The 24,711-nt window shown below is 26.2% G+C and overlaps 1 pseudogene; it reads right to left on the bottom strand.

Moving 5' to 3' along the window:
• Window positions 1–15,725, bottom strand: part of LOC113373309 — a 47,976-nt pseudogene extending 32,251 nt beyond the window's left edge.
• Between the last annotated feature and the right edge of the window lie 8,986 nt (window positions 15,726–24,711).

Below are 24,711 nucleotides of genomic sequence, written 5' to 3'. Positions count from 1 at the left end.
TTGACTACGTATTATCGAAAATCTTTATATGCAAGTGTATATAATAAGTTTTACTAGATGATAGTAAGTTTCATCTAGTTTTCAAGTGAACAAATTTTAATGTCTTGATACAAAATTTAAAGTTATTTGAAAAAATGTAAAAAAATGTTCTAATAGATATGTTATGGGAATACTAAAGTTTGCATTTCAAGTACGATTGGTTCAAAATTTCAATATGCAGGTGTATATAATAATTTTAAGTAGATTTCAGAATATTTTATCTAGTTTTTACTTATGTAAACAAATTATAATGTGTATAATAAAAATTAAAAGTTATTTGAGGGAAAGGAAAAAATGACCTTAATTCTTGTCGCAACTTTTGAAGACAAGTGTGTCGTCAACCGTCTCATTCTCTTCAAGAAAAATTCCGGAAACTTTAGATCACAAATCTCAATGTATATTATCTATGGCCCTGTGTCTATTCTCCTACAATTGTTGTGGCTCTTCCAAACAATTTGCAATCAATTTTCAGTGCTAGGAAATTCAGCAAAGCAAATCGCGTTTATCGCTTGGCAATTTATCAAACGGCGGATTCGGTACTCCGGCAACACATTAAATCGTTATTATTTATATCGATATCAACTCCTGACACTTTGCGAAACGATTTATTGTTTTAGCACACTATTTACGATCCGACGAGAATATTAACACTTGCTCCAAACGAACAGAACCGATCGGAGCTGCAAAATTCACCTGATACAGGAGTCGAAATTGATGGTGTAATAGTCGGTGATATATGCGGAAATTGAAGTTGAAGCTTTATATATATATACTTGTAAATTATGTGTTTTTATTTATGCAATTTATTAAAATAATTCATAAGATTTAGATGCTACTATGATCAGAAGAAACAACATAAAACCTATTAAGACAAATTTTTACAAATAACTTTTAATTTTCATTCTAGATATCATAATTCGTTTATATTGATAAAAACTAGATAAAATTTACTAAAATCTAGTTAAAATTATTATATATACTAGCATATTGAAATATTGTACCAATTGCAATTGAAATGCAGACTTTGGTATTTCTATAATTTGTAATGTATGTATTTAGCACATTTTTCTACATTTTTTTAATAACTTTTGATTTTTTTCTGGAGCTTTGCTGAAAAGTGGATAAATATTGGTAAAAACTGTTATTTATACTTGCATATTAAAATTTTGGAAAAATCGTTGTTGAAATGCAGATTTTAGCATTTTGATAATTTGCAAGATATGGATTTAGAACATTTTTCTACATTTGTTCAAATAACTCTGAATTTTCTTGGGACATCATAATTTGTTTATATTGGTGAAAAGTAGATAAAATTTATTAATTTTAGTAGGAATTGCTGTATATACTTGGGTATTGAAATTTTGAATAAATCGTAGTTGTAATTTCGCAATATATGAATTTAGAACATTTTCCTGTATTTATTCAAATAACATTTAATTTTAGTAAAAAAAAATATATACACTTGGATATGAAAATTTTTAACAAATCGTAGTTGAAATGCTGACTTTAGTATTTCCATAATTTAAGATTTAGCACATTTTTTATATTTTGTCAAATAACTTTTAATTTTACTCTTAAAATTTTACTCTTTAAATATAATATTTTTTTCACATCAGTAAAATGTAGATAAGATTTACCAACATCTGGTAAATCTTGTTATATACACTTACATATTGAAATTTTGAATAATTCGTAGTTGAAATACAGACTTTAGTATTTCCATGTAATGTATAGTTTTAGAATATTTGTTACATTTTTGGAAATATTTTCATTAAAATGACATATTAAAAAAACATCATAATGTGAAGACCATCAATTAAAAACATTCATCAATAAATCTTAAATATCGGTTTTTGATAGATTCAATAATTTTATATATGTTGATACTTCTGACAAATTTTAAAGCCACTGCATTTTTTAATGCTTTGTAAAAATTTTGATCATCAACACATGTAGTTTGAAGAATTCTTGTTGATTTTACACTTTATTTTATTTTTTATATAAAAAAACAATCATCGACAAAAATTCTTTTGGTAACTATTTTAACAAAAATAATTTAGTATATCTAAGCAGGGACATTTTTAATTTATTTTGCATAATTACTTAATTCATAATAAGCAAGTAATAAATAATTTGCGAAAAATACTTAAAGAAATTTTAAAATCATCTTATAATTATATAATAAAATTCATCATTAAGAAAAATTTAACCCACCAATTCGAGAAGTTGATGGAGTTTTCTTACAGTACAGACTTTGTTTCAAAGATAAAGCAATGATAATAAATATTTTTAAAACAATATAATTGGATATAGATTATATATACTTGACTTATTGAATGCAATTATATATATCTAAATCGATGTTAAATATGTGCCAATAAATTTGCTAATACCCGAGGCTATCAACCCCGAAAATAATAATACCCTTATGTGGATTAGAGTAAATATCTATCTATACGTATATATATACATATATACGAGATATATATATATATATATATATACATATATACGAGATATATATATATATATATATATATATATATATATATATATCTATGTATAGGTGTATCGGGGTGTGTTTTTGTGTAGATATATGTACTTATACAAATTCCTTCGAACGGAGGGGCCACTTAAATAGCACGCTCGCCGTCGTAATATTTTTAAAGTTCGTTTCGCTCACAAAATAATCGTCCGCAGTCACGAGATAGCCGACCGCACCAAACCACATTCTACTAAATTTTACCCACTTTTACCCATTTTACCTGGTCGATTTACCGGCCAGGGTAAAACCTGACGCCCACGATAGACAGAGCTAGGGTTGTCAAAAAATATTATCTAAAAATAGTATTTTATTAAACCTAAATAATAAACTTGTATGAGGTGAAGAGAATGTCTAGTTTTTCCTTTAAATACGAACTTTTAATGAAACAAAGCTGTAAGAAAATATGCTAAATCTATGAATAAAATGTGCCAGTTAAATTCCTTAAACAATATCCTACAATAATAAGTCTATACACAATAATAAAGTAGTTTTCTTAAGTCCGGACTTTTGCCTAAAGCTGCGCGATTCGTTAACCTGAAACGTCGCGTCGATCGAGGTTAAAGCGCAACGCGCGCACCGCCCCTAAAATAAGTATCGCTTAAACCAAAATATATAAATATATCATTTATAGGCCTATTAATTAACAAGTTTGCTGTGTTATATTATTATAAGTATAGTGAATTATGAGAGAATAAAAATTAAATACATTAGGGTTATGCAAAACTTTATATGTTTTGTGAAGATTTTTTACCTTTGGCAGATTTTTACATAAAAATAGCTCCCTGACTACACAATATATGTATATAACAATATAGTACGACTATCGTTGATGTGTTTCCTCATAGCCGTATATAACGCGGCCGCCGTACACAAACGTTCCGGGAATAATTAGGTTTCATATTATACCGTCAGGAGGTGCCGCAAATGCACTTGCAACTTATATACTATACACACATATATATGTACACATATATATATATATATATATATATATATATATATATATACGAGGTCTGTTCAAAAAGTACCCGGAATTTTCGTTTTTTCAAAAAAATATTTATTTATTCGTCTACATTAATGTGGTCCCCTTCAAAGTAGTCCCCCCCAGATATAATACACTTATGCCAGCGTTTTTTTCCAATTTTCGAAGCACCCTTGATATTCACTTTTTGATATGTCCTTGAGCACTCTCAGCGATTTTCTTCAATCGAGGAAAACCGCCGTCCTTTCATGGGTCTCTTCAACTTTGGGAATAGGAAAAAGTCACACGGAGCCATATCTGGTGAATTTTTGCACTTTGCAACACTTTATTTCATTTTTTACGCAAAATTTAATACAAATTCTTTGACTTTTCAATTCTTCCATTGTAAAAATCGCCGAGCTCAGAAAAACACGTCGAACCTTAGCGACTACCACAGACAAAGTAAACAGTGAATATAGCTGAAAATTTCATCATACTTTAGGGGCATGTATACCAACACAATAAAAAAAAAATTTTGACAATCAGACACTCCAGACCCGCGAAATTTAATTATTAGTAATTCCGGGTACTTTTTGAACACACCTCGTATATATATATATATATATATATATATATATATATATATATACGAGTATTATACAGGATGTTTGTTTCGAATGGGCTCCTAAACTACTGAACCGATTTTAAAATTGATTTGTTCACCGTGCGCATTTATCTTCAACTTAAGTTGTGGCTATATTAGAAATTTCAATTCATAATGTTATTATTGATAATTTCATATAATTTTGACACATAAATTTAAAAAAAAATATGTGTGTCAATAACGAGATATTTCTGGACAATTCGAAATAAAATTGATATGTAATTTATTTAAATTTGATTTATTTATGTGCGTTTCGATCATACTTTGTAGTCTAAAAAATGTATTAACAGTAATGAATTTGAAAATCTGACTGTTTTATAAAGCAAATATATTTGGTCAATTGAAAAAGAAATTGATATATACTAATATTTAATACAAAAAATCTAATTCGTATAGCATATTCTTAAAAATAAAAATCTAAGTAAAGTTTGTATTTTTCTTATGTTTTTTGCGATTTTATTGATCTAAAAAAATATCGCACTGTGAAACAAAACAATCTGAGCATTATTTATTCTCTTCCAAAACGTCTGTTTGCAATGCAAAATCTGCATTTATTCGGGGGATTGATATTCAAATTTAGCATCGATCGATCTCAAAATTTTATTTTAGCAATATATATTATAATTTTGCCAGGACATCCTCGTGTACGAACTTATCATACGGCTATCAGAAAATGTAATTCAGAAATATGATTTTCTCGGACCGCGGAGATAAAATCTCATGGAAATATAATATATACTCGTATATATATATATATATATATATATATATATCTCGGTGTTCGTTATTAACGTGAAAATTCTGCAAGTGACAACTCTGACAGATATAAGCAAATGGAATTTCGTTATTCGAGCACCACCATCGCCTTCGTATGCATGAAAGATTTTTTTCCTTGCCAGGATATTTTTTCCCAGATATTTTTTCCTGTTTTTGTTTCATGCCATCGAAGATTTTCTATGTTTTTTCTCCGTTAATGTGGCTCTTGTCAGATATTTTATTGATTTTTCTTGTAGAGTTGATCGAGATTTTGTTTAATGGTATTTATTGTCGTGTTCTTGTCAGGAAATGATTTTCTTACTTTTATTCATTGTTGGTAATTGCAAAATAGAGTTTTATTAAATAGTTACGATTGTACGAGATTTATACTGATTTTATAAATTATTTTTATGTATTATTACAGTTAATAAAAAATGCTCAAACTTTGGTAGAACGTAAGTGCTCTTTTGAAAGTAACTCTTCATCAAAAGTAGTTGATTTAGATTTAAATTTTTTACAAATAAAATAAAATTAATTAAGAGTTGTTAGTATTTTTGTGAAATAGTGAAGACTTCAACAGATTTCTGCTAATTTTATAAATAATTTCTGATTAATATTTTAATTTGCAAAAAAATCACAAACTTTTCAAGAACGTGAATGCCAATTTTAATGTGACATTCTACCACAAGTAGTTGGTTTAGTTTCGTTTTTACAATGAAAGTAAAGTTAGTTAAGATTTGGTAAGTTTATTTTTGTAAAATAGTGAAGACTTCAACAGATTTTTATTAATTTTATTAATAATTTCTAAATATTACTCCAATTAGTAAAAAATGCTCAAACTTTTGCAGAACGCGAATGCCAATTTTAATGTGGCATTTTACCATAGGTAGTTGGTTTAGTTTTAGATTTTTTACAATTAAATTAAATTTTGTTAAGATTTATAAGTATTGTTGTTTAATAGTGAAGACTTTAAAAAATTATACTAATTTTATAATTAATTTCTGAAAATGATTTCAATTTGCAAAAATTACACGAACTTTATGAAGAACGTAACAGCACTCTTTAAAGTATTTTTTACCTAATGTAGTTGGTTCAGTTTTGGATTTTTTACAACTGAATTGAAATTAGTTAAGACTTCTAAGTATTTTTATAAAATAGCGAAGATTGATAGCAATTTATACTAATTTTATTATTAATTTCTAAATATTATTTCAATCAGCAAAAATCCACAAACTTTTAAAGAATTTTGTCAATTTTGATGTGACATTTTACAAATAGTTGGTTTAGTTTTAGATTCTTTACAATTAAATTAAAATTAGTTAAGACTTGTAATTATTTTTGGTGAACAGTGAAGACTTTAAAAAAGATATACTAATTGTATCAATAATTTCAAAATCATATTTCAACTATTAAAAATTAATCCTATTCTTTTGTAAATTGCCATAGTGACTATTTAGTTTACATGTAGCATATTTGTTATATAATATATATGTTATATAGTATATATATATATATATATATGAGTAAGTTCTTCAGGGCATACATCAAATCAAAGATCAAATAAAAGATCAAATAAATCTTTTATTTGATGTATGCCCTTGAAGAACTTACTCATATTTCTCAACATCAAAATTAACTACTTTAACATATATATATATATATATATATATATATATATATTGAAAATATAATAGGACAATCCTCTGATATCCATTTAAATAAAATGTACATTTAAAAATAATAATTACAATCATTCATCGTATTTCAAAAGAGATTGAACTCCATTAAATATATATTCATTATTAAAAGCTTATGTTTGTTTTTGATAAAAAATAACATGTAAATACGTTTTCAATAATGTCCATTATTTTTGTAATAAAACATAAAGTATAAATGCACGGATTTTATTTAAATAAAATGTAAAACTCACAATTGTGATTATTAAATATCCACTGTATTTTAGTAAATAAAAGCTTAACATTGTATTAAATATTTTTTATTATTGCAATTGGCAGGTACAATTTTTATAATAATGTACATGTTTCTATAAATTTTTCACGTTCGTCCCAAAATATTTAATCAATTTTCCTCTATCCATTCAAAATGCATCCCCGTTTTCCGTAAGTACATATTCATGTGCAAAATCTTCCGAATGAAGCGAGAACATATTACAAAAGAATAGAAAAGAAAGGGAAAAAAGGGTGGAATAGTAAAAAAGTAAAAAAACTAAAAAAAAAACAGATCTAGCATCTTCTTATATTCTCATACGACGACAGAAATGTTCGATGTTCGTTTTCTGCTTATGCGATCTTTTTTCATTCGTTTTTCAATCTGTTTCTAAGACATTTTATAGAGAAACGTGCCGAATAGAGCATTGAAGGCCAAGGTAAATGATAGAAAAAAATTATTTGAAATTAGGCACGATAAGGTCTCAAAAAACAGGTCCTGACACCAATAATTCTGAAATCGTAATTTGAGTTTAAAGAATTGAAATCTGATTAAATTTGTTCAAAACTTTATAAAACCATTTATGGCATATTATGAAGAATTTTGTAAGGTACTTTATAACATATACCTGTATTAATATATTATTTTTATATAATATTTAACGAAAACTGAAAAAATGTTCTAATGTCATATGCAAAATGAAATTTATTCTCCTATATATGTATAATAAAGTATTTAATTCTAATTAATTTTGTTCGAAGACTTATAAAACCATTTATGGCATATCATGAAGAATTTTATAAGGTGTACATTTATCAATTTATTATTTTAAATTTTTTTGATATTTAACAAAAACCGAAAAATGTCCTAATGTCCTATGCAAAATAAATTTCATTCTCCTGTATATGTATAATAAAGTATTTAATTCTAATTAATTTTCTTCAAAAACTCATAAAACCATTTATGACATATAATAGATAATTTTATAAGCTTTCAAAAGATGTATAATAAATTATATGAATATTATTGCCATAATTTTTTTATAATTTTTTGAATAAATTATTATTATACTGATATAGCATTTTGCATAAGTGAAATTGGGACATTTTATCATTTTGTTTTAAATATCAGCAAAATTTGAAATAAGTAAATAAAAGTATATGCTATAAAAAGGTTTATAAAATCCTCTACATAATGACAAAAAATTGTATCATTTTTGTATAAAATTAGTATAAATTAAGGCTTTTAAATGTGATCATATAAAAAGAAAACTAGTCCTTGGATACTGGACATGAATAATTTTTGTAATTTTTCGCAAATATCTTGAAATTTGGTAAACATTTATAAATTGTTTCATACATAATTAAAAGAATATCAAATTCTTTAGGTTTTGGCATGACTATTTTCATAAGTCGTTATATGAAATTTTTGAAAAATTGCAATAATTTGAAAAAAGGTTTTAATCACGTCGTGGGCATTTTCTTAAAGCAAACATCTTCATTTGATTAAATGTTTATATTAAAATTGTATATAATTCAAAAGTGGATTAAATCCTCAACAATTTAGCATACCTAGTTTCATAAGTTCCAAAATAAAATTAGTTAAAATAGATTACTTTATAATTTAAGCATCAAACCAAATTCTGTCGTTTTTTCGAGTTTTTGCTAAATATCTTTACATTTTAATATTGAATATAAATAATATTATACATCGTTAAAAACCTTACAAAATTCCTCATAGTATTGCATATTAAGTTTAATAAGTCCTGGTAAAAAATTAATTAATATTTAAAATTGTCCCTTATTTTTATTAACTTAATTTTTATTGTCCTTAGTTTTTATTGAAGTAGAAATTCTATTCCAAGAGTGTCTTGTTCCAAATTTTTTTTGTACATCAAATAAATATGAATTCTGTAATTTTATGAATCCTTGTCTAGCACTGATATATTACTCCATATATATGTAAAGTATCTTTGCTTTTCAATATAAAGACATCGTTGCAGCTATGAATCTATACACTAGAAAATGAGTTACATAATGTACGGACGTGATTTTCGTACAAAAGTCTAATAATCATATGAAAACATGGTATTCGAGAATAAATATTAATAAAATATTTATATTTAATATTTAGACGCTCTAGAATTTATTTAACAATAAAACACAAAATCATAGACTAACTAAAAAAAATAGATGTATAAAATAGTTGTCAATATGCGATCTCCCAAAATTAGTATATAACTATCCATTATATTTATTAATATTTATTTTGGTTATAATATAAAATATGTATGACTTATTTTGAAGAAAAGTAATTAAAAAACTTCTGTTTCTGTCAATCTAAAATGCCAATATGTTTTGTTATGCAAACGTAGGTAACTTCCACGGAAGCCATGGGATTTGTATGCATATGGGAAAATGTTTCCATCGTCCTATATTTGCAAACTTTGGCAAAAGGGCTGGCAAATGATAAAATAAAAACATAAAACATTTGTTCAATTAGTCAAAAAAATTGGGGAAAAAACGAGTGCACCGGGATATTTAAAAATTGGATTTGGTTCAGGATAATACTCATGTGAAGGCTAGTCAGTAAAAATAAAGAACAAATTTAAATATTAATTAATTTTATACTGGGACTTATTAACCTTAATATGCAATGTTATGGAAAATTTTGTAAAGGTTTTAATGGTGTATAATATTATTCATATTTAATATTAAATTCTAAAATGTTTTAACAAAACCTGCAAATATGACAAAAATTTGTTTGATGCTCGACGTAAAATGTGTTTTATTCTAATTAATTTTGTTTAGGCACTTAAAAAACTAGGTATGCTGTTTTGTAGAGTATTTAATACTCTTTTGAATCACATACAATTTTAATATAAACATTTCAAAATATTTGCAAAAATTTAAGAAAATGCCCACGACGTGATTATAACTTTTTATCAAATTGTTGCAATTTTTTTAAATTTTGTATTAAGACTTATAAAATTAATCATGCCAAAATTTAAAGAACTTATTACTCTTTTTAATTATGTATAAAACAGTTTATACATACAAACAAAATTTCAAGATATTTGCGAAAAACTACAAAAATTATTCATGTCCAATATCCATGGGCCTGGAATATTATGAAGAACTTTATAAGGTATTTTATAACATATACGATTTTTGATTTATCATTACAAATTTTATTGATATTTAAGAAAAACTGAAAAAATATCCTAATACACAAAATCATTTGAATTGCAAATTAATTTTTAATAAACCGTAAAATAAATTTAGTTTATAGAAATTCACTTAAAGCTTTACTAAAGATTCAATTTAGTGTTCTAAGCTCTAATTTGCTGATTCAGCCCCAAAATTTGATAACCAACCCTGTATTTCTACACATGTGCGGCCCGTGGGTTTTGCATATATAATTTAATATGAATACTGATTGAGACCAGTGGCATAAACTACAGAATATATCTGTATATCTGTATATATATATATATATATATATATATATATATATAAACTTCGATAAACTCGATAGTATTTGCCCGTTTAAATTATTTGCCGTTCAAGTTTGCTTTACTAATAATTAGAACGAACGAGGTGTATATTTGGTTAAATAATTTTGGTATCGAACACCTGGACCTAAAACTAGGTCATCTGGACAACAAGATAAAGATAAAATATAAGAGAAATTATTTGAATGTATCAAAATCATGAGCCAATTTTTATTTTACAAATATGTACAAAATTTCCATATATTTTTCTTAGAAAAATCTTAATCCTCATCATGAAAAACATAAATTCAGCAAAGTCTGTTTGCTGGAGACATTTATAACACTTGAGAGAATTTTATACAAACGAGGGCAAAGAAATCTTTTTCTAAATTGGAAAGGACGAACACTTTACCTAATCATAAAAATACAGGAAAATCCAACATGAATTTAATAAAGGTAACATAGACTTTGTATGACAACTCTAAGAATCTAGACTAGATTTATTTTTTTAGAAAAACAATAATTAACATTTTCATTACAAATACATCAATATTTTTGTATCTCATATTATTTTTCCTTGTTTCCTTTTCCTCGGCCAAAAATAAAAAGGAGTTGTTAAGAAGTAACTTAATTCATTTTCAAGTCATGAAGCGACAAGACCAATTAACTTATTTTTAATAGCTTCAGAAGTCTAACTTGTTATTTTTGTTCAATGGAAAGTTTTCCTTGTAACACGACTCGACTCGACTCAAAGAAAATTGCGAGAGGAAAAAAGATTCGGGTTTCGGGAAATAAAATGGGTTATAACATGTAGAGAACTTAATCTGTGAAATAACGTGATTAACAGAATTAAATTTGCTAATAAGTAATAAGAGTAATTTAATCTATCGATTTGGTAAAAAATATACTATTACATTTTGCATTCGGTTCATGTGCAAATAGTGTTTGTCATTGCAAACATCTAAACACTTTTCAAATAGGATATTGAAGTCTGGAGAAAAGACTTCGAAGACTTGCAAACTTGCGAACTGAGATGTTTGCCTAACAGAGGAATTGGAAAAACGATTTTTATATGGATATAGATAAGTGAAATACTCTGAAAAATGTTATTGACAGGCTCTTACAGGATTTAACATATGCCACAAGAATAATTATATAAAAATAACATTTAAAACGTGGTTCTAATGATTCAAAAATTCCTGAACATGTTATTGTAAATGTGTGTAATTTACATTAAAAATTACAATAAATTATGCAAAAACTATTATATATTGTATTTCAAAATACAAATAATAATTTTGCATTTAAATTTTTAACTCAAAAAATTGCTACATATGAAAAAAATGCATTTTAAATAGTCCGGCGTTTTCAAATCGGTTTGCGACTTTAACCTGGTTTGACGCGTCGGTCCAGGTCAAATGCATTTTAGGGAAAACCGACGGACAAACAAGCAAATTTAAAAAAAAATTACATATTAAATAATACAATTATGACTTCAGGCCATAATGTAGTGTAATAATATCTAATTTGTTAAAATGACAATCAAGTAGCTGTCTACCTTAATATTTAAGCAAACATTTAATATGTCGATGACTTCCGAATTTATTTTATTAAAATTAGAAAAATTTATGATATATAAGTTATGATGTTCTCATTTATAACTATGATATATTAAGAGTATTTTAGCAAAATATAGACTTTGTCGCTTTATTAAATATAAAAAAATAATTATATTAAAAAGTATTTTCCATAATAGAAGATTTCCTTAAATATGTTACAGTAAAGTTGTGATATCTATATGAACTGTTAAAAAATAACAATAACGCTATTATATCTCATATTTCAAAACACAAATAATAATTTTGCATCTGAACTTTTAGCTAAAAATATTGCTAATTATGAAAAAATTGCATTTTAAATAGTCCTGATTTGACGCGTCGGTCCAGGTCAAATTCACTTTAGGGAAAACCGTCGAAGAAACGAGCAAATTTTAATAAAATTTAAATATTAAATGATGCAATTATGAATTCAGACTATAAAGTAATACAGTAACACCTAATTAGTTCAATATAGAAATTAAACAGCTGTCTAATTTAATATTTAGGAAAATATTTAATCTGTCGATAGAATCCGAATTTATATTATTAAAATTAGAAACAATTATAATATATAAGTTGTGATGTTTTTATCAAGAACTATAGAGTATAGAGTGTATATTGTAAAAATATCAAACTTATCGCTGTATTTTTTTTGTTTTTATTTTCTTAAAATAGCAATCAAGATTCAATGTATATTTTTAAGGCTATTTTTACATGAAAAGACAGAAAATTAAAAATATTAATAAAAAATAATTTAGATTTTTTTCCATGCAGAAAAATCTAGTGTTTGTATTAAATATAAAAAAAACAATTAAATTAAACACATATTTCTATAATTCAAAATGTCCTGTAAACAAACATGTTACTGTAAATATGTGAAACACTACACTATACCATACAACAATATATGGAAAAACTATAATATCTTATACTTTGAAGTACAAATATTAATTTTGCATTTAAATTTTTAACTAAAAAAATTGCTAATTATGCATTTTAAATAGTCCGGCGTTTTCAAATCCGTTTGCGACTTCAACCTGGTTTAACGCGTCGTATCAGGTCAAATGCATTTTAGGGAAAACCGCTGGCGGCTCGGGCACATTTTACTAATATTTAATTGTGAAAAATAAAGTTATTGATAAAATCATAGTATAGCCTAAGAATGGACAAAAAATCTCATTAACTATTAATTATTAATTATTAACTTCCTGAAGAAAAAGTTTATGATTTCATAAAAAAATCCGATTTGCAAATTTTATGTTTTCTCGACGTTTCAAGCCATTCTGAATCGAATGAGATCATATTTGGAAAAAGTATGTGTGTGTGTAAACGTATAATAGTAAGATACGTATAAAAAATGGAGTTAATTATAAAATTTTCACTACACGTGTAGACTATACGCACAATGCAAATTTTGGCAATTTTTTATATTATTTTTTCCGGTTTACACGTAAAATATACCCGGTATCTATTTTTTTGGTATAAAACCGCTGACCGTATCGTCGCAATAATTCATGATGTACGATATTGCTATTCTAAATACCTCGGAGCTTATAAAAATTTAAATAACGAATCGATAAATCACCCTTGTGAAACTTTGATAGAACAACTTGCCTTCGCTAAAACACCCGGGAATTATTTACATGCAAATAAATAAGGCAAGAATAAAATAGCTGGGGAAACGGAAATTGGAAATGAATAGTAGTAATATATATAATACTTAGGTTAAAGTATAGATCTTGTTGAGTCCTTTACTCAAGGGTTGTTATTATTAATTTGATATTATCTAATATTTTGACCTTACCTTTACCTTTGCCTTGTGTTTCGACACAATTTGATACGAGACAAGCAATTACATAGGAAGAGGCATTGAAATGGGTCAATGGACCGCGCACAGATGCTCTCTGTATTATATGGATTTGCCAATCTTGGGGATAAGATCTTTAGTGTTTTTCATAGGGGCAGTATACCAATATATACGTTTATATTGTATATATACATATATACATATTGGACAGTACCGCATTTGATAAAACACTGCCGAAAATTTATACAATTTTGTCTAAAATTTTATGTAATTAACTTCCCGAAGGAAAAGTTTGTTTTCATCAAAAAATTCGATTCACTAATTTTCTGACATTTCAAGACATTCTGAATCGAAAGAGACCAAATTTGGAAAAAAGTATGTTATGTCTACAATTGAAAGCGATAACTTTATTTTTGAATTATACAGTTGAGAAATTTCTGTTTCGATTTATTAAGTCAATTCTTACACAATTCGGGAAGTTCATGCAACTTGCCTTAAGGCTAAATGCCACTTTCAACTAGGTCAGATATATTTTGCATACTTACGATAATATATTTTTAAACCAGAGCTTTATATTTCTACAAAATTTTGTTTCCAAAAATCCCGGCTTTCGTGTAAATGCGCGGGTGTATTCTCAACCTCAAACGACGTGCCGATCGAGGTCAAAGACATTTCTTGGGAAAACGTTGACGCATGGGAAACAAATTTGTATTAGCGACGAAAAAATTAATTTTGTAGTCTTATAGAATTATAAAACGCTCTGATTGACTATTTATGATATTATTGTTTAAGAAAAATATATCTTAATTAACTTCGTGTAGGGAAAATTATAGCAATGGACCAGAAATCGAAAATGAATATTTTTGCATCATGAAATTTAAGCATCCTTATTAATTTAATTTTGTTCCAAAAGTCACAAATTGTCATATACCGATTTATTTATACTTTTAATAATTTTTTGACGATGTATAATAGTATATGTGTGCTGGAACAAATTTAAACGTAAGTTTGAAAAAATGTAACCAGGTACAAAATCAACTATAAACACCTTTTTAACTTTAGAAGTTTGAACAATTTTTCAAATATAATATTTGTTCCAAAAGTCATGAATTGTTATGTACTAGATTATAGATGATTTTATTAGCTTTTAAACGATGTATAATAATACATTTATGTCGGAACAAATTTAAAAAGTATAAACATAAATTTAAAAGAATCTATCCAAGTGCAATAACTACAAGTTTACTTTTAAAGTTTGCACATTTTTTTCCACATAATTTTGTTCCAAAAGTCATAAATTGTTATATACAGATTAATAGATAATTTCATTGCTAATTCAACAATAATAGTATATATGTGTTGAAACAAATTTAAACAATATAAACATCAATTTGAAAAAATGAAGCCTGGTGCAAAATCTGCTATAAGCAACAGAATATTCACTTTTTAAGTTTGATCATTTTTTTCAATATAATTTTGTTTCAAAATCTATAAATTGTTATATGCAGATTTGTAGATAATTTATCAGCTTCTAATGATATATGATAATTACATGTTGGAACAAATTTGAACGATTCACTCACAATTCGTAATTTTGTCCAAAATTCATTAATTTAAAATTTTAATTTGCAACGATAATTCAAATAAAGTTTATTGCCAAAAAAATGAATGGTTTTTACAAAAACAAGTTCAAAAGTGTTGGAAGCACTAAAATAAATTTTTCTTCATCTTTTTTACCATATGACAATTATTCTATTACAATTCGTTCCTGTAACCTGATCATGGGATTTTCGCGTATATCCCGTTGACCGTCATTAGTTTCACGTGAATATCTGTGGGCCACACCAAAGGACCAAAGGACCAAAAGACCATGAGGAAATCTAGGAATATTCGACGTTTCCCTTCGGAAAAGCATTTTGGGAAAACCCGCCTTCCGAATTGATGTGTTTAGTGTTGTGTGTACATTGATTTATTCCACTGACCGTGAAAAGATTGATTTTGGGAGAACAAATTTAAATGAGAGGAAAGGATATATATATAAATATATATATATATATATATATATATATATATATATCAAGAAAAAAATATTTTAGTAACTACCGAAGTGACCGTCAAAAAACGACTTTATCTATTTCATATTATAGAAATTTATACCAGCTGTGCTATATATAGTTAAGAGCTGTAATTTTAGTATAGTATTCTTAAATGTATGTACTATCAGTATAAATTTATAAAATGTTATGTTCTTGAACTAATTATTGAAGTTTTAGACGGCTTATAAATATTTGTTACTCTCAACTTTGTCTATACATGTTAACTACAAATATAGATATTCGAGTTTTAAAAATTTATTTATAAATTTATACAAGCTATACTATAAATAGTTAAGAGCTATAATTTTAGTACAGTAATCCAGAAAGTATGTACTATAAGTGTACATATTTAAATGTTTGTGTTTTTGAAGAAATTAGTAAACTTTTCAATGACAATCTTAAATTTTGTTCGGCTGTGAAACCACTTCTCCAGCAAATTATTCTATATGTAAAAATATTCATGTTTTGAAAAATTCATTTCATCTGTACTATATATAGTTAAGAGCTGTAATTTTAGTACTGTGTTCCTAAAAGTATGCACTATAAGTGTACATACTTAATTTTTGTGTTTTTGAAGAAATTAGTAAAGTTTTCAATGAGAATCTTAAATTTTGTTCTGCTGCGAAACCACTTCCTCAGCAAATTATTCTATATGTAAAAACATTCATGTTTTGAAAAATTTATTTCGTCTTTACTATGTATAGTTAAGAGCTGTAATTTTAGTATAGTATTTTTAAAAGTATATACTATAGGTGTACATACTTAAATTTTGGTGTTTCTGAAGAAATTAGTGAAGTTTTTAGTGACAATCTTAAATTTTATTTGACTGTTCAACCACTCCTTTAGCAAATTATGCTATATGTAAAAATATTCATGTTTTGAAAAATTCATTTCATCTGTACTATATATAGTTAAGAGCTGTAATTTTAGTACTGTGTTCCTAAAAGTATGCACTATAAGTGTACATACTTAATTTTTGTGTTTTTGAAGAAATTAGTAAAGTTTTCAATGAGAATCTTAAATTTTGTTCTGCTGCGAAACCACTTCTTCAGCAAATTATTCTATATGTAAAAACATTCATGTTTTGAAAAATTTATTTCGTCTGTACTATATATAAATAAGAGCTGTAATTTTAGTATAGTATTTTTAAAGTATATACTATAGGTGTACATACTTAAATTTTGGTGTTTCTGAAGAAATTAGTGAAGTTTTTAGTGACAATCTTAAATTTTATTTGACTGTGGAACCACTCCTTTAGCAAATTATGCTATATGTAAAAATATTCATGTTTTGAAAAATTCCTTTCGTCTGTACTATATATAGTTAAGAGCTGCAATTTTAGTACAGTATTCCTAAAAGTATGCACTATAAGTGTACATACTTAAAATTTTGTGTTTTTAAAGAAATTAGTAAAGTTTTCAATGGCAATCTTAAATTTTGTTTGGCTATGAAACCACTTCTTCAGCAAATTATTCTATATATGAAAATATTCATGTTTTGAAAAGTTCATTTTGTCTGTACTATTTATAGTTAAGAGCTGTAAGTTTAGTATAGTATTCTTGAAGGTATATACTATCAGTTGACATATACAATATTTTATGTTTTTTAACAAATTCTTAAAGTTTTTAGACAATTAACCAAATTTTTTCACTTACAACTGTTAATTTAAAATATTGAAATTCTAAATTTAAAATTTTATACCAGCTGTGCTTTAGATAGTTAAGAGCTGAGATTTTAGTATAGTATGCCCAAAAGTATGCACTATAAGTGTACATACTTAAATATTATTGTTTTTGAGAAAGTTAGTAATGTTTTTCACAACATTCTAAAATTTTGTCCACTTGTAATTAATATATTCTCGTTTTTAAGGATTTATACCGGCTGTGCTATATATAGTTAAGTGCTGAAACTTCAGTATGTTTTTGGCTGAAGCATACATTTTAATATTACACAATATTTTTTTCAATAAGACTATAAGTGTAAATTTATAAAATGTTATCTTCTTGAACAATTTATTGAAGTTTTAGACGATTTATAAATATTTGTTACTCACAACTTTGTCTATACATGTTAACTGCAAATATAGATATTCGGGTTTTAAAAATGTATACAAGCTGTACTATATATAGTTAAGTGCTGAAACTTTAGTATGTTATTTGCTAAAGCATACATCTTAATATTAATGAATTTTATAATAATTTTTAATAAGTTTGATAAGTTTTTTTTATACGTTCTAATAAATTTTACAATAATTTTTGGAAAATATGTTTGCTTCTTGTATGAGAACTTGCAAATTATTCTTGATGTAGAAACAATCTCGTTTTGAAAAAAATACACTGGCTGTACTATGTATAGTTAAGAGCTGTTATTTTAGTATTTCATTCTTACAAGTATATATTATAATCGTGCATTTTTAAAATTTTATGTTTTGAACAAATTATTAAAATTATTAGCAACTAGACCTTTATTTTGGAATTACAGGAAACCTGACAAAAGTTATTTAACTTCACAAATGATCTATCACTTAGCCGACATGTCCTCGGACAAATTTTACTAACAATCATCATTTTTAAAGCTTTTTCGATTTTTTTCAAAATTTTCAATATTTCTCTCTACACCACGAGTTGTCCTATAACACGTTCGATATAACGCACGTCTGGTCATAAAACGTTATGACTAATCGTTCGACTGAAGAAGTCCTACATCTACACCATGTGTGTATCTTCCGATCCCAATCCGTTTATTGATATTACCAGAAACAGTTAGAAAGGTAGCTGTAACATAATTTCACCAGACCGAGATATCTACTAATATCTTCCATTTTGACCGACATAAAATCGGGGTAAAGGACTTATGGTAATTCGATAGAATATTTACATCTAAAGTTCTGACCATCGTCTCACCTTGTTTATGAAATCTGTTCCTGTATGATCATATGATCCTCGTCGTCTTCTGAGATATAATCCATTATGAATCTATTTGCTCGTCTAACCATAATTCATCCTCATCTTCTCATATATGTATGTTAGTATCAGCTGTAAAGGCAAAGATGTTCATCACACAGTATTAACTACATGGCATAATATCCTAATGTTGCACTTTGACTATCGCTAATACTGCGGGCATTAGAGTTAAGGGGAAAACAGAGGAAATAGGAACATTTTGTGTTAATCAATTGATTAAACATGTTACGGTAGATCATTCATAGTGATGAATAGGGTAATGGTGCTAAAGTCGTTACTGCTTAAGTCGTATCAATGCCTAAGTCCTACTACAGCCTAAGTATCTAGACTTTTTTTTGAAAAATTCTATAGGAATATATATATATTACTAGATTTGGCAAAATTTGCAGAAAAATGCAACGTTTTCGAAAAATTCCTTTCTCTAAGTCGTACCACTGCTTAAATCGTATCTAGAATATTTTTGAAAAATTCTATTGCCTAAGTCGTACCACAGCCTAAATCATTCTTGGTCTTTTTAAAAAAAAACAGTTACCCAAGTCGTACCTAGACATAGCGAATATTAGCAGAAAATTGCAACATTTTTAAAAAATCCCATTGCCTTTGTAGTCCAGATACGACTTAGTATCAAAATTGGCAGAAAAATATAACATTTCCAAAAATTTCAGTTCTGAACACATTTCCTAAGTCGAACCACTATCTTAGTTGTACTTAGACTTTTTATTAAAATTAGCAGAAAAATGCAACATTTCAAAATTCATCATTTGAGAATTAAAAATTATATTTTTATCCGAGTAGCTATTGATATTGTAGACTATTACCTTAAGATAAAATAACTTTTTTACTTAGTTAAAAAACGTTTTCGATTTAAATAATGAATTATAGAACCATTAAATAATATTTTTAACTTCCCGTAGGGTAAGTTATTGTAATGGGCCGAAAATCGGAATTGAAAATTTTACATTTCTCGACGTTTTGAAGGTTTCTGAACGTTTTGGCATACCTCAGAAAAAATGGATGTGTGTGTGTGTGTGTGTGTGTGTATGTATGTGTGGATACAAATTTCCAGTCACGTTTTAGGGCGCACGGATCAACCGATTTGAATGGTTCAAAAAACATTCGATCCTATTGATTGGGAAAAGAGCTGATTAGTTTTTGGCAAAGGCAGGTCCAGCCGTTTCGGAGATACGGAGCAAAGAGTGCAGAAAATAGAAATCGAATTTTTGAGCGAACGGAGTATCCGATTTGAATGATCTAAAAAACATTCAATTAGTAATGATTGGGAGAAGTGTTTATTAGTTTTTGGCAAAGGCAGGCCCAGCCATTTCGAAGATACGAGCTAAATATGTAAAAAATGGCAGTTTTTGAGAGAACTAAGCGTCCGATTTAAATGATTCAAAGAACTTTCTGCTTGTCTTAACAAAATATTGATTTGAAAAAAAAAATTTGTTCCATTTTTTTTTTTTTTTTTTTTTTTTTTTTTTTTTTTTTTTAGTATTTTGTATATCGAAAATATTTCAGATTTTATTTTTAATTCTGACTATAGTTCTAATATACTTTAGAAATAATTTCAACTCTGCAATTCGGTTTATGTTACAATATTTATAATAATCTATTTGAAAACATTCAGTATTCCTCGAACATTTCGTTACGGTGCGGGAAGTTCCAGCAATTTGCCTTAAGGCACGATGCCATAATTGCCTCAAGACAGAATTCCACTTACAGCTAGTTATATTTTGTTCTGATAATAAGTATTATAATTAATAATACTGATGAGAAGTTTCAGGCAATTCAACCATAAATTATTTAATATTTTACAATTTTATTACTAATAAATTATTTTTTCTTATGCAATAGTAATTATTTTATGTTTATTAAAAATGATTAAAAATTAAAATATCATTTAACTACTATTGATGGATTGGCAAATTAACTCATTATTTTATTTTTTAGAGTTATTATTACAATGATAAAATCTATCGCTTTGTTTGAAATTAAAAATATTTCTTTACATAAAATGCTTGGGATATAAATTCAATATATACTGAAGAATTAAAAAAAAATATATAGTATTTCTGAATATGGGGTGTTTATAATAGTTTTTACTAAATTCTAGTAAATTTTATATAGTTTTTACTAAAAGTTGAGTAAAGCAATTAATGTTCTAAATCCATATATTGCTATTTATCAAAATACTAAAGTCCGCATTTGAACCACGATTGATTCAAAATTTTTATATCAAAGTGTATACAACTACGAATTATTCGAAATGTTAATATACAAGTGTATATAACAGGTGTTACTGGATTTTATTAAATTTCATTTGGTTTTGACTAATGTAAACAAATTATAATGTCCGGAATGAAAATTAAAAGTTATCTGAAAAAAAGTAAAAAAGGTTCTATATACATATACTAAAGTCTGCATTTCAACAACGATTTATTCAAAATTTCAATATACAAGTGTATATAACATTTTTCACTAAATATTAATAAATTTTATATTCAAAAAAACGTAAAAAATGTCCCCGATCGATATATATATTACTAGAATATAATTGTTCCAACAAGTTTTGAAAAAAAATTTATTGTTTAAATGTTAACGTAAAAATAATTCCATAAATTGTAAATTTAATAAAAGTTTTATGTAGTTATTCTATTATTCCATAAATTATAAGAATATTTTATATTATCTTTTATATTTATATTTTATATTTTATAACTTTAGTACAAGCCATCTGTAAACGCTTACATTAATATTAATATTATTACTATTATTATCTTATTATTTCTAATATTGTTATTTTGTTATATTTATTAGCTGTAGCTTATTGTTTTCATTCCACTTTATTGTTTTCCTAGTAATATTTTTATAAAATAAAACTGTTATATATAGGTAGAAATAGAAATATAAATTCGGAAATTTTATTTATTTTATTTATTAATGTTATTATTATTATTTGCTTTTCGTTCATATTCATCATACTGCGGATATCATTTTAATGAAAATACTATCCTTTATTCTGTACTCTTTTTTATTAAATTTATGTTATTTTGTTCATTATTGTTACTAGATGTTAAATATTTAGCAGTTGTAACAAACATTGTAATTTAAAAAAATGCTTTTATAGTTTCAGTACAAGACAGATTTTCAATACACACCGATACTTATTTACCATGATGATTTTAAATATGTCATTTACCATATTTCCCCGGTGTCCCCTATCCTCTCAATTCGAGTTCACTCGGTATTGAGAGAGTGTAGAGGAGTATAGGAGTTGCACTTGAGTAGAGGGAATATATAGAAATCCTAGGAGAGAGGTTGTATAGTTCGTAATAAGAGCGTAATATCGAGAGCACAACATGTGCATAATCGCTTAGTTTGGTCGCATATGTCTGTATCGGCGAGGATATTTGTTTTAGTTCGAGGAATCAGAATTTACCACTCGATAATGTCGATATACATTGAGTTACAAATTTGTAAATGTAAAAAAAAATCTGGAACTCCAAGTTTGTATTGAACCACAAGTTAATCTTCGAATCTTTCCAATAAATTTCAATCCTCCGAATGCTGCAACCAAATAAATTATTTCAAACCAATATATCGCATAAGAAGCTTGATATTAAATCTACGATAGTCCAGAGAGAGAGCACACACAGGGATAAATCAAGAATCGACCTCACTTAAATAAATCTTACACAACATGTTGGTTGCTGTATAAAATAATATTATATTATGTATCTACATGTAAAGCAGGTAGTCGGGAATAAATTTAGCATTGGAACGAGACCTGGGGAACAGAAACTTCCAACTTATTTTTTGGGAGAAATTTAATAATTTCTCTTTCTAATTTTTTAAATGAATTTTTTTTTATTTATTGGTTTGAGGTCAATGTTTAAGTACACCTAAATGTCTATTCAATTATGTGTAACTTTTACACTTTTTTACACATTTTTAGCCAAAAATACAGAATATAACTAACATCCTATATAGATTTGTCGGTTTTCAAAAACCGGTTTTTTGGCAAAAATTTGGAATTCGAAAACCGTTTTTAGTGAAAAAAGGCGGTTTTCACTGTATAAATGGAAAATGACAAATACAGCCAAATATAAAAGATAGATGAAAGCGTTTTGATTCTTAAAATCATATTGGTTCAATAGCATTTGATATCTTATCAGTTTGCAATGGTCAAAAGAAAGGTTTTGTATATATTAATTTAGATTTTTTATACAGAATTATTATTAATTTTTTATTTTATAGAGAATATTTTAATTTAAATCAGTGTGACTTTTTCTTGAAAAAGTAACTTCCTCTACTTAAATTAAAAAAAAAGAGTTTTAAACTCTAGAAGCCACAAATAAAATAAGAAAAAGCTTAGAATTATTATATCAGGCTTTAAAAACAATTAATCATAATTTAGTCGCAAGTATGAGAGTATTTTCTATTTCTGTAGCAATTCGATAGACGTTCTCAGTTTTTTTAAATCATATTTTATTAAACAAAAAAAAACAATTAGAATGATTAAATTAATTAATTAAATTGCTCGGAATAGGCAATGCCCGAGTTTAGTTTAATTGTTTTTAAAACTAAAATTGATATTAACAAGTATGTATCAACATGTATCTTTTTTTTATTTTTTTTAAAAATGTATTATTTTTATTTATTCGAAAACTTTCCTTTCACTATCATAAAAATATTTTCATTTTTATATGTGAAAATGATGCATGAATAATGAATAATTATTTTCAAAAATATTTAATTAATATAAACTATTATTTTTTAGTTCTACTAATTAAAATTAAAATAACTTTGTTTACTATCCACAAAATTGAGCAATAAATAAATTCAGTCAAATACTACTCTAATATACACTAAATTTGCGGATAAATTACAGAATATTCGAGCAAAAATTGATTTTCTATATAAAATTCGAAAACCGGCTAAAACCGGTTTTTTAGCAAATTAAAATTCGAAAACCGGTTTTCTGAAATGTCGGTTTTGTATAAACCCTAATTTTATAGTATAAGTTATAGTATTTGTCCAAAAATTTGAAATGAAATATTTGCATAAATTTACGTTTCGGAGGTTTCTGAACATTTTGGCATACCTTACAAAAAATTGATATGTCCCTGTATATTTATTTATCATTTACCCCAGACCGACTTTTGACCATCATCGACCCTATACTCCCACTATTTGCTTGTATTTCGCATGCAAGATAAATTTATCATACACGATGATAAATGAAAGATTATTATTTATTGATTTCTGTGTATGGAAAATCTCATACTATTGGCAAGTTGTATGAACCTCTGACCGTCGTTGTTCGAAGGTTCTAGGAGGTTCTCTAGAAGATGTGTGTATATTTTAGCGTAATCGAATCTAGGTCAAAAACAAACTCTGAATATAAATCTTTGGGGAAGAGGATAAGTGATATATACATAGATGTACGAGGAATTTTAGGAATTGAGATTTTTAAAAGTTTTTTTAATATTTTATACGATTTGATGTCATATTTGCATACATACTTATAATTAAACTCTGAAAGAATACAAATTATCAAAAATATTAAATTTATTAAGGTTTGCATTTCAACTACAAATTATTCAAAATTTTAATATCAGAGTGTATATAATATGTTTTACTAGATTTTAATACATTTTATATAGTTTTTTACTCGTGTGAACAAATTATTATGTCCTAGATAAAAACTAAAAGTTATTTGAAGAAATGCAAAGAAATGTTCTAAATCCATATTTTCAAATTGCTAATAAATTAAAGTCCACTTCAATTACGAATTATTCAAAATTTTAATATTAAAATGTATATAACAGCATTTACTAGA

Source organism: Ctenocephalides felis, unplaced genomic scaffold (genome assembly GCF_003426905.1).
Source record: "Ctenocephalides felis isolate EL2017-DRISC unplaced genomic scaffold, ASM342690v1 CF-g0.4_SCAFFOLD_01604, whole genome shotgun sequence".
Lineage (NCBI taxonomy): Eukaryota > Metazoa > Arthropoda > Insecta > Siphonaptera > Pulicidae > Ctenocephalides > Ctenocephalides felis.
The sequence above is the reverse complement of the archived record's forward strand: the minus strand, read 5'-3'. Positions and strand labels throughout refer to the sequence as shown.